A 9,315-nucleotide genomic window follows, 5' to 3' on the forward strand; every position below is an offset into this window, starting at 1 on the left:
AAAGCTCCTGTTTGCCTCCGCCTCGCTTTCAGCTGCAAAAGACCATCTGMAGAACACTGACAGCCTTCTCCTTTGTGATCTTTCCATAGCACCAGCCCACCGGAGTAGTTCAATTTTCCTTTTTGGTGCCAGTAGGTGGCATTGCATAATCTCCTAAATGCCCAAAAGCTAAGCAAAACATTCGGCCATGCCTTTAGAAGTAGTACCCAGTTGGAAAGTCTCACGACCTTTCTCAACACAGCAGCAGCTTCCARATCCAGCATCTAAGTTTTGGCTGGAAATCAGTCTGGTTTCTCACTCCCAGAGGAATGAAGTTGTGTTAGCACTTCCCTGCTGAAATGACAGGGGCAGAAGAACTGGGAGGTTTCATGCTATGACATGATAAATTTGTGAACCAGGTGGCATGGTGAGATTACCTGTGATGTGATTGAACAGCAGGCCATGATCTTGCCATTTCTACAGCGATGTGCTAATGCCATCGGCTCGATGGAGGCGTGCTGCTGGCAATTACAGCTCCTTCTTGTGCTGGGTTGTAACCATGATTGCAATCGTGTTATGTCACCCCATGRCACAGACTGACAATGATGTGGCCATGCCAGCTTTCTTCCCAATGGATATCCATTTCCTGCCCTGAAAGTATAGCGCATGGGACACGATCTCTTCGTCACAAAAAGACTGGAGAGATTTTCCCAAGTGGATGTTGAAAGTTTCTGACACTGCAAATGCAACTTTGCTGAGAATCAGCACTCCAGGAAAGACAGCTTGGCAGGCTGGGGATGGCCATGGTGTCATAGCCAGAGATGACTCTATGGGCTGCTGGGAGAGGGGYGGCATATGAGGAGAAAGGCAAGCAGCACAAAGGCAATTGGAAGGCTGAGCGCAAACCCCTTCCAATGTTGTCTTGCATCCAGGAAAAAAACATACGTAACTGTGGGGTAAACTTCAAGGTTTCTTTTCTCTTTGTGAGCAAGGAGTCTTTTGGGCAACTCTCAGAGAATTCTCCACCACCAAATTAGATTTATGAGCAGAAGACATATCCTTGGTCTCTCAATGAGAGCACTGCTGAAATGAGAGAGACATAAACTGGCATGCCCAAGATCACCCTGGACACCTGACTCATGCAAGGACACCTAACCATCCTGCTGCTCATCCTGGCTCAGGCAAACAGAGGGCCAAGCACAACTTYCATCCAGCCATTTGTGTGCCATCACAGGGCAGGCTGGGATGTGCCCATTACTCTTGCTCRTTGTGGAATGCTTTGAGCATGCTGATGGGGGTCTGCATGATTCAGAGGGCAGGACACTGAGACACTGAGCAGCTCTCTGAGCAAGAACCAGGCCCAGCTTGGCTCTGGCCTCTGCACAGCACCACATGCCAGTGCTGTAGCTCCAGTACCCAGGATGGCTCTGCCTTTGTTTGCACAGCAGGTAGACCACTGTTTTCTGAACTATGCATGGCATCTGACACAAATATGGAATTAATGTGGGGCACCATGCAATCTGCCCATGGCAAAGGCAAACAGCCATTCCTGGCTCTTCAGTGATCTCCTCCTATATGTTCCCATCTTCTGGTTAGGAACAGCTTGTTACAGTGCATGTCTAACGAGGAGCTCTGTTAGTTCAGATGGACTGGGCCTTGATCTACRCCAGTGTAGATCAGTGAGATCTACTCTAGATCTTGATGGCGTAGGAATGCTGCTTATCTGGCAGAGTAACCTAATCCATGTGGAAGACACCTCATCAGGAGCTCCTTAGGACACAGACAGTGACTTTAGGGCCTTTCCCTCTTCATCCATGTCTGAAAAGTTATATATTCTACCTCTCACCTCAAATTGCTGGCAGTGGTGATGATTTTGGGCCCTGAACATCAGGTGTGGAGCAAGAGCAAGGCATGGAGGATACATTTCCTTATCAGATGACCTTTATTAAATACCTTTCAGTTTGTTTCATAATCCTTTGTTCCAGAATGAAGACTCCTAAATGACGAATATAGTTAGCATCAGGTGATGTTCACTGTGAATTAAAAGATTTTTGATTCCATTGTATATAATATCTAGGAAGCCTACTTACATTACATTCTCATGGTTTATTTTTAAATTGTGGCAAAGCACTGGAGTCTATTCTTCTTGGAAACTGATGTATGACAAGATGTGGGATGTTCTCTTGAGTGGATTCAGACTGTCTTCTTACATAGTCACTTTACCAATTTTGGTTGAAGAATCTCAAAGAAAATTTGAGGGTGATTCAGATTCCTAAGCACGTGTACCCAGCAACATTTAAGGTATTCCTAGGGTATCCAAACCCTCCACTCAAAATAGGCAGATCTGGTGTGGGCCCACAGGGTTCACAGACACTTGCTGCGAGGTGCAGGTTTGGTAGTTAGTCCTTTGATATGCATTCTAAATCTTTTCTTGCATATTGTTGTTCTCTGACGTTGGAGGAGTTATGAGGAAATTAGCCCCACAGGCACGAGCATATTTGCATATTCTATGTCATTCCCATTTATTTTGTCTCCAGTCAGGAAATCCAGCTGTGGCTACAATGGTCTTCGCTGCAAATCTCACTGGTCAGGCTGATGTGGAGAGGCTCATTCCTTGGATTGAGAGACTCCTTCTGAGGCAGCAGCGGCACAAAAGACGATGCCTCCTCAGACATGGCTGGGAGCCCACTCTGCTGCTGGCAGCCCTTCTTCAACTCTGGTTTTTGTCTTGCAGGATATGTCATTGCTGCCCTAGACTGCATTAGCCCTAAAAGCAKCATCCTTGGGTACACATTATGGCCATGCAGGAATAGCAAAGAGCTGAGAATGGTTCAGCTGCCGGAGTATGAGGGGCTGGTGAACACAGAGGTTCTGGTCCTTGCCATGGGCCATTCACCCCAGGTGTGCAGTTTTCAGGATGGTTTCAGACTCTCTTACAAGAGCTGTGCTGGTGGTGTTGACTATGGCATGGGAACAGGGAAAACGACAGCAAAGGAAGAAAAGACAACTCTTCACTTGCTCACACTGCACATACCTGTGTGGCTTGACTTGAGAGGAAAAGGATCCTTTCTGAATAACGGAAAAATAACTTTTTAAAAGAAAATTATACAGTGCTAAGAGTATAAATGTCTTTCCTGCTTCTCAGGACAAGCAAAGTGTAGGACTTAGTACCAAAATTAGTCACCTCACCAGAAGCTGGGCGACTTTGGATGCTTCCCCTCACACAGGTGCAGCATGGTACCTCCTTCTGGAAAACGAGGGCTGTTATGGAAAAAGTGGTCATGAAAAGCCTCTGAAGGATGATAGTGCCTGGACGATCGTGCACATTGGCACTTCCCCCTAGCCCCCGTGACATCTAGAGGGAATGAGGAGCCATGTAAGCAAGGACCTTTATTTGTTCCTAAGTGTCTGTAGTGACTGCAAATGCCCACCACGAGGGGGAAGATGTATCCAGAATACACAGCTCCTTMAGACCTCTTTAAAGTCCTGAAAGTTAATTAAAAAAACATCCAGTAGCAGAAAAAGGATGTAAAACGACAAATTGTTTTAACATTATGTGTGTCCCTGAAAGACTCTGTGACTGCTGGATTTGCAGCCAATGGGTATCTCTTCACTAGGAGGAAAATAAACTGGTCAGAATATGCCACAGAGAAGGGCCTTGGGATTTTTTTGTGCCTCGAGGCAATGAATTCCAGAAATCTTTTCTTTCTTTTATAGCCTGTTAGCAAGCTCCACCATTGACCTGGGTTATGCCTAGCTGTGCTAGGCAGGAACTTGGAGGTGCTGTCTGAGTCCAAGGTCCTCTTTCTACTATTTTCTACTGTTTTCACATACTAGGCACATAGTGAAAGACATTTTCAATGTCCATGAAAGTTCTCTTGAGTGCAAAACCAGACACCCGACCTCTTATCAAAGCACCTCCATGAGCAGGTTTGAACTGGGTTTCAGGGTTTGCTCTTCCAGTTCAGGAGTAAGTCCTTCTAAGGGCACATCAGCTATTGGTAAGGATTCACCATGGCAGGGTTTGGCACGGAGCTCTGTGCTCTCAGAGCAATGTAAGAGTGCACATTGAGTATGCCTGTGAYTGTTTTTCTAGAAATACCAGTTGGCCAAGAACCTCAGCTGTGTAGTGCTGTGGACCTCAATGTGTCTCCCGCAGAGTTTGGCAGATGAAACACCCAAGGGAGGAAACTGAGGCATAGCAAAGTGTTTCACCTCTTTTGATAGCGTTTRTGGCCGAATGAGAGAAACTGGTACAAGATCTTCTGTCCATGATGAACGTTATTTGATGCCCATGAGTCGGGGTTTTAGCAACCAAGGTATTTCAGGTTAAGTTTGAAATTAAGATTTGCCCAATGCTATTACTTCTCCTTCCAGGGTCTTGCTGTGTAATCTTTCAGCACCTCTTGGGGACTGTACAAATGTGTTTCAGTTTCTGGGGGCCACAAATTCTTCACAAGCTCAGCACAAAAAAAAAAAAATACTCAGAAATCTTGTGTCTTTTGACTCAAATGCCTCATCTGTTCCTGCCTGCAGACCTGAAGGGAAAGCATCTGAGAAAATATATGGGAAAGAATTAGTCCAGATAAATTTACTATCTCAATATTGAACCTGAACTGAATCTAGGATTTGGGATTACTTGCTTTAGGACAGGGATTACTTGCTTCAAGACACTTTAAGACTTAAAATCTGTTTTATCCACAGTGTAATAAGTTGTCTATGGTCAATTTGCTTATAGTGAGAACCTGACTGTAGAAAGAGAGCTACAGGTTAAAGATACTGATCAGYCCCACTGGAATAAATTGTCCTGCAGCAAGTGACCTTCCTGAGGCAAAACCATATTAAGAAATATTTCTAAACATCTTAGCTTGCATTAATTTAAGTAATAATGAAGAAAATTTAAAATAGATTAGGACTAGCAATATATTTCGTAATTTGTGTAATATTGTCTTTTTCCTAACAGTACACTAGGGATGAATGGTARGAGCTTATGTCCTGTTGCAAAATTAACCAATTCATGCTGTTCTTTCCTGAGTTTTCACAATGATCTGGATACTTCTGTAGCAAAATGATGATCTCCTGTCTGAAGGTTTTTGTTCCTTCTTTCACTTTTCACTGTTTATGATACAGACTTATGGAAATACCTGCACCCCCTTCGCCTCTAACTTGTTGCCTTATCAAAAGCCACCAAGATGGTTCCTCCTTTATCTTTTGTATCTAATGATGCATGTGTTGGGACTGCAAACTCTTTTTTCCTTTCTCAGTATTTCCCCTGCTCTCGCCTGGTATAGCAGAAATGCTCTTGGGTTCCTTGTTGAGGGCACTGGMAAAACAGTAACAGATCTTCCAGAACTGTGTGTCCTTTTAATCCTCCTGTCTGAACACCCACACTGGAACAGGTAGGAGCTCCCATGCTTTTCCTGCAGGCACTTCCTTCTGTAATGGCTTGTTTGCTTGTGATACTGTCTAGTGATGCTGAGTTCTTCCACAGTAGTTAATGGATTTAGGAGCTCACTTTAGAAAAAAACAGGTGTCAAGGGTTCCCCTATGAAACTGTGAAACCTTTCATCTCTCAGTATGAGATCTGTGTCTTGACATCCAATTTCACACAGAATACAATGGGATTATTTGGATGAGGCCCTAAATCCGCTTTTTTCCCCCAGTGCATCAAATCCTGTGTGTAATATTAAAAAAAAACCAAACAAGTGGAATTTTTCTCTGGTTGAATTAGCTGAACTTGCTCTTAGAACTTGTGTTTGACTTTCTGGGGACTGATTTATATTCTTGAGGGACAAGGAGCAAGGGAAAAATTTAGAAGACAACTGCCAAAAGTTGATGGTAGGGACTTGAGTAGGTGGAGGGATGCAACAGAATTCTCTTTCTGCCAGAGAGTTGCCCCAGTCCACTCTCTTGGGTTTGCAGGGCTGAACATGTGAGTGGGAAGGGCTGTGATGCCRGGTGCTTGCCATGGCCCTTTAGGGCTTGGAAAGGCTCTAAGTGGTGAATACTGCCCCTCTAAAGGGGATTAGGGGGCAAAACATGCAAGACATGATACTCAGAGACATTTTCTGCTCAGAGACATTTTCTGCTTATTTCTCAGTAGACCTCACTGGGAGTGTCTTCAGGCAACTGGAATTTTACGAGGGTGATGTGTTTCCACTTGGGTTGTTTCTCTGTAGTAAGTCTGTGCTGAATCGGGACATTTGTAAAGGCATAAAGCGCTTTGGAGCCTTCCTTGAAACTATGACAGGCYTCATAGGAAAAGTATCCTTGCCAGCGTGAGAYTATGTGGAAACAGATACAAACACTRGACACAACCAAAACGCCCAGGCCCCAGCAGTGAATCAGAAGTCTCAGGAGGTGGCAAGGACATCCTGCAGCCGTGTTCAAGGAGCAGTTTTACAATGGAGTCTGTGGTGTGCACATCAACCTTGCCTCAAGTAGTTGTCTCCAAAGCCACACCAGCTCCCAGATTCATGGTTGGGAGATGGTGTTTGCAGGATCTGCGGGGGATGTTGAGTTCCACTTAGCAATCACTTGGCAAGGCTGGCTGCAGTGCAAGCACAGTTCATGCAATTCCAACTGTGTAATCTCTCCAGGGTGTTGTGTCATGCAGGAAGGGCCTCTAACTTTAAAAAGGTCGTGACTGGACTCCCGAGGGGCTGAGATAGCCCTTCTCTATCCTTGGGGAAGAGGTTAATTTTCCAGTGATTGTTGGTGTAGATAGAGAAAGGATGGTGTAAGGTCTTGGAACAAAACATCAGGCTGGGGTTTAAGTAAGTTTGAGGCTAGAGGGGAATGAGACTGATTCTCCTCTTGGGTTATTGGGCAGTCATTTATTGAGATGGTTTACCCAAGTGCACGGACCCTTAAGCACAAGTTTGGCTTTCCTGTGTTGAAAGAAAAAGAAGTTCTTAGGTCAGAGKGAGCCAGGAAAAAGGTGATCAGCACAAAGAAAAATTAGAAAATGTTATACAGACCTCTAGGAGAACAGATGAAAGAAAGCCCTGTCACAGGGGGAAGAACTCAAGACCTGAATTTGCAATTTATGTATTTTTATTCTCAGCAGAAGTTTTAATTTTAGAAATAAACAAATATTTCTTTTCTTATTCCCTGGTTTGACCGCATATCCAGCTTATGCAGTCATTACACACAAAGCTAGTGAACTGATCTACCCGAAGTCCTATTAGGTAGATGAGAGGCAACTTYTGTGCTATACAGATGTAATAAGAATTATTTGGCCAAGACACAGCAACCATCTGCATGAATCTGCTGTATTTTTGTAGGGTTGGAGTACTGGAACTCAGTGACACCGTTTTTCACGATGCTTTTCACAAGGATTGGTGAAATTCACCACGGGACTTTGAATTTTGGGTTGGATGTTGCAGGAGCACGGTAAACAGCAGGGGCTGCTGAATGGACCAGGCCATACAATTCYATGTCCAGGCCAAAATTTTGCCCCCAGAACAGGTGCTTAAGGGCAGGCTGGTCGATACACCACACGACAGGGGTAACAGTAGTTGGCTGGCTGACACAAGGGAATGTGTGCCTGGAGACAAACTGGATTCATCAGCTGTTTCACACACTTCATATGATCCTGGGGGCCGTAACCTTCTAGAGAACTGTCTGTATAAATTTCATTTGCAGTTTCAGGGTGCAAGAGCCCTCTTCCTCCAGACTGTTTCCTTTTGCCTGTTCCTGGGGCAACCCAGCCTACAGAGGTTTTGGAAACTTAGCTTCCACTGTGATCATCGGATGACAGGTGGTGAGGAAATTTATCATTGCTGTAAGTCTCCTGCTCTCTCTGCCTGCATCCAACCATGGTAAAAAAAAACTGGGGAAGGGGATTTCTCACTGAGCATCAGCAAATGCAGCGAGAGGAGTAGCCAGGCACAAATACACACACTCACATATTTCAGCAGGCCCCCAGTAAGAAAATAATTCTGTTCTCTGCTCAAGTCAGCCAATGCTCCCAGCCCTGCCYGTGCTTCAACAGCACCAGCACTGCCGACAGGCTGGGCCGGGAGGAATGAGCCTGCTGCCTTGCAAATCCTATCGGGATAACGGGTGACTCCTCTCCAAGGAAGCACCAGATTTTGTTTCCACACATGTAGACCTTTCATTGCAGAAGGAGGGTGATCCGGTCAGGAAAAGAGCTGTATAGTAGAAGATCTTGTTTCACTGTAAGGAAACTTCACTACCAGCTATTACAAACTTACTAGTAGCTCATTAGAGCTGACTTAAATGGCACTTAGCGTGTTATTCCAGAAGAAAATACTTTCTCACAGAAAGCAAATGCAACAATTATACAGATGCCAAATTATGAATTATCCTTTATATTTTTCATGCATTTGCATTTTCAGATTCTGTTTCCAGTTTTTTTTTTTTTTTAATTTATGCTGATATTATAAAGCTGTGGAAATTACTTTTTGAGGATCTTTATGTTACATTTTTGATAAAATAGTTTTGAAAAAACGATACCTTTTATTTTTCTTCAGAAAAATGACAATTGGAATGGGAAAAAATTGAAACATGTGCCTAAGACCAAATGCAAATACTTATTAAGACCATCAGTGATCAACTAAATAAAATAAAATCCAATTAAGTAAAATATTGTTCATTATTCAAATTYGATTTCAAGGGCTGGGTGGTCATTTCCTTTTCTACCCTTTAAAAACAAATTTAAAATGAGGTTATAWACCAGAAAGTTTTAAAAATTTGCTTTTAAAGCGTCACAACAAAAAGGTTGGATGGAATTACTTTTTAATCTTGAGCATTTCAGTTAATTCAACTCCAAACAGCAAAATGCTCTGATTGAATCATTGCCTAACTTTTCAAAGCCAAGAACTATTTAGGCTGAAAATACTTTGCTGAGCTCTACTTCTGCCTCAAAAGAGAAGCCTGCAGCTGTTTCATCGTGAATTATCCATGGAGCACTGACTCCTTCCTTTACCATGCCTAATCAGCCCMAAATTTGCCTTAATCCATTAGCTTTGTTTGCTCTGTTGTCTGTCTCTTCTTTATCTTGGGAAGGAATAAGGGTGACAGCCCAGAACCAAACAGTGGAGGACTGTCCTCTTCAATTGCTTGCAAAGCAACTCACAGGGTAGTTCTTCCCTCTAATCAAAGTCCTGTAATGCCCCTAAAACACAAGGAAAGAATTTTTTAAGATGTCCCTTGTGAGAGGAAAACTTTATATGGGAACTGGTTTTACTATGTTCACAAATGGAAGCTTTTTTGAGGCTACTTTTTTCCTTCTACAAAACTTTTTTTTTTTCTCAAGACTGTTAAGGAAAAGAAAGAGAGGCATAAATACAAAAATTTAAAAAAACAAAA

This window comes from Malurus melanocephalus, unplaced genomic scaffold (genome assembly GCF_030028575.1).
Source record: "Malurus melanocephalus ecotype Western Australia unplaced genomic scaffold, MMel_1.1 scaffold_15, whole genome shotgun sequence".
Lineage (NCBI taxonomy): Eukaryota > Metazoa > Chordata > Aves > Passeriformes > Maluridae > Malurus > Malurus melanocephalus.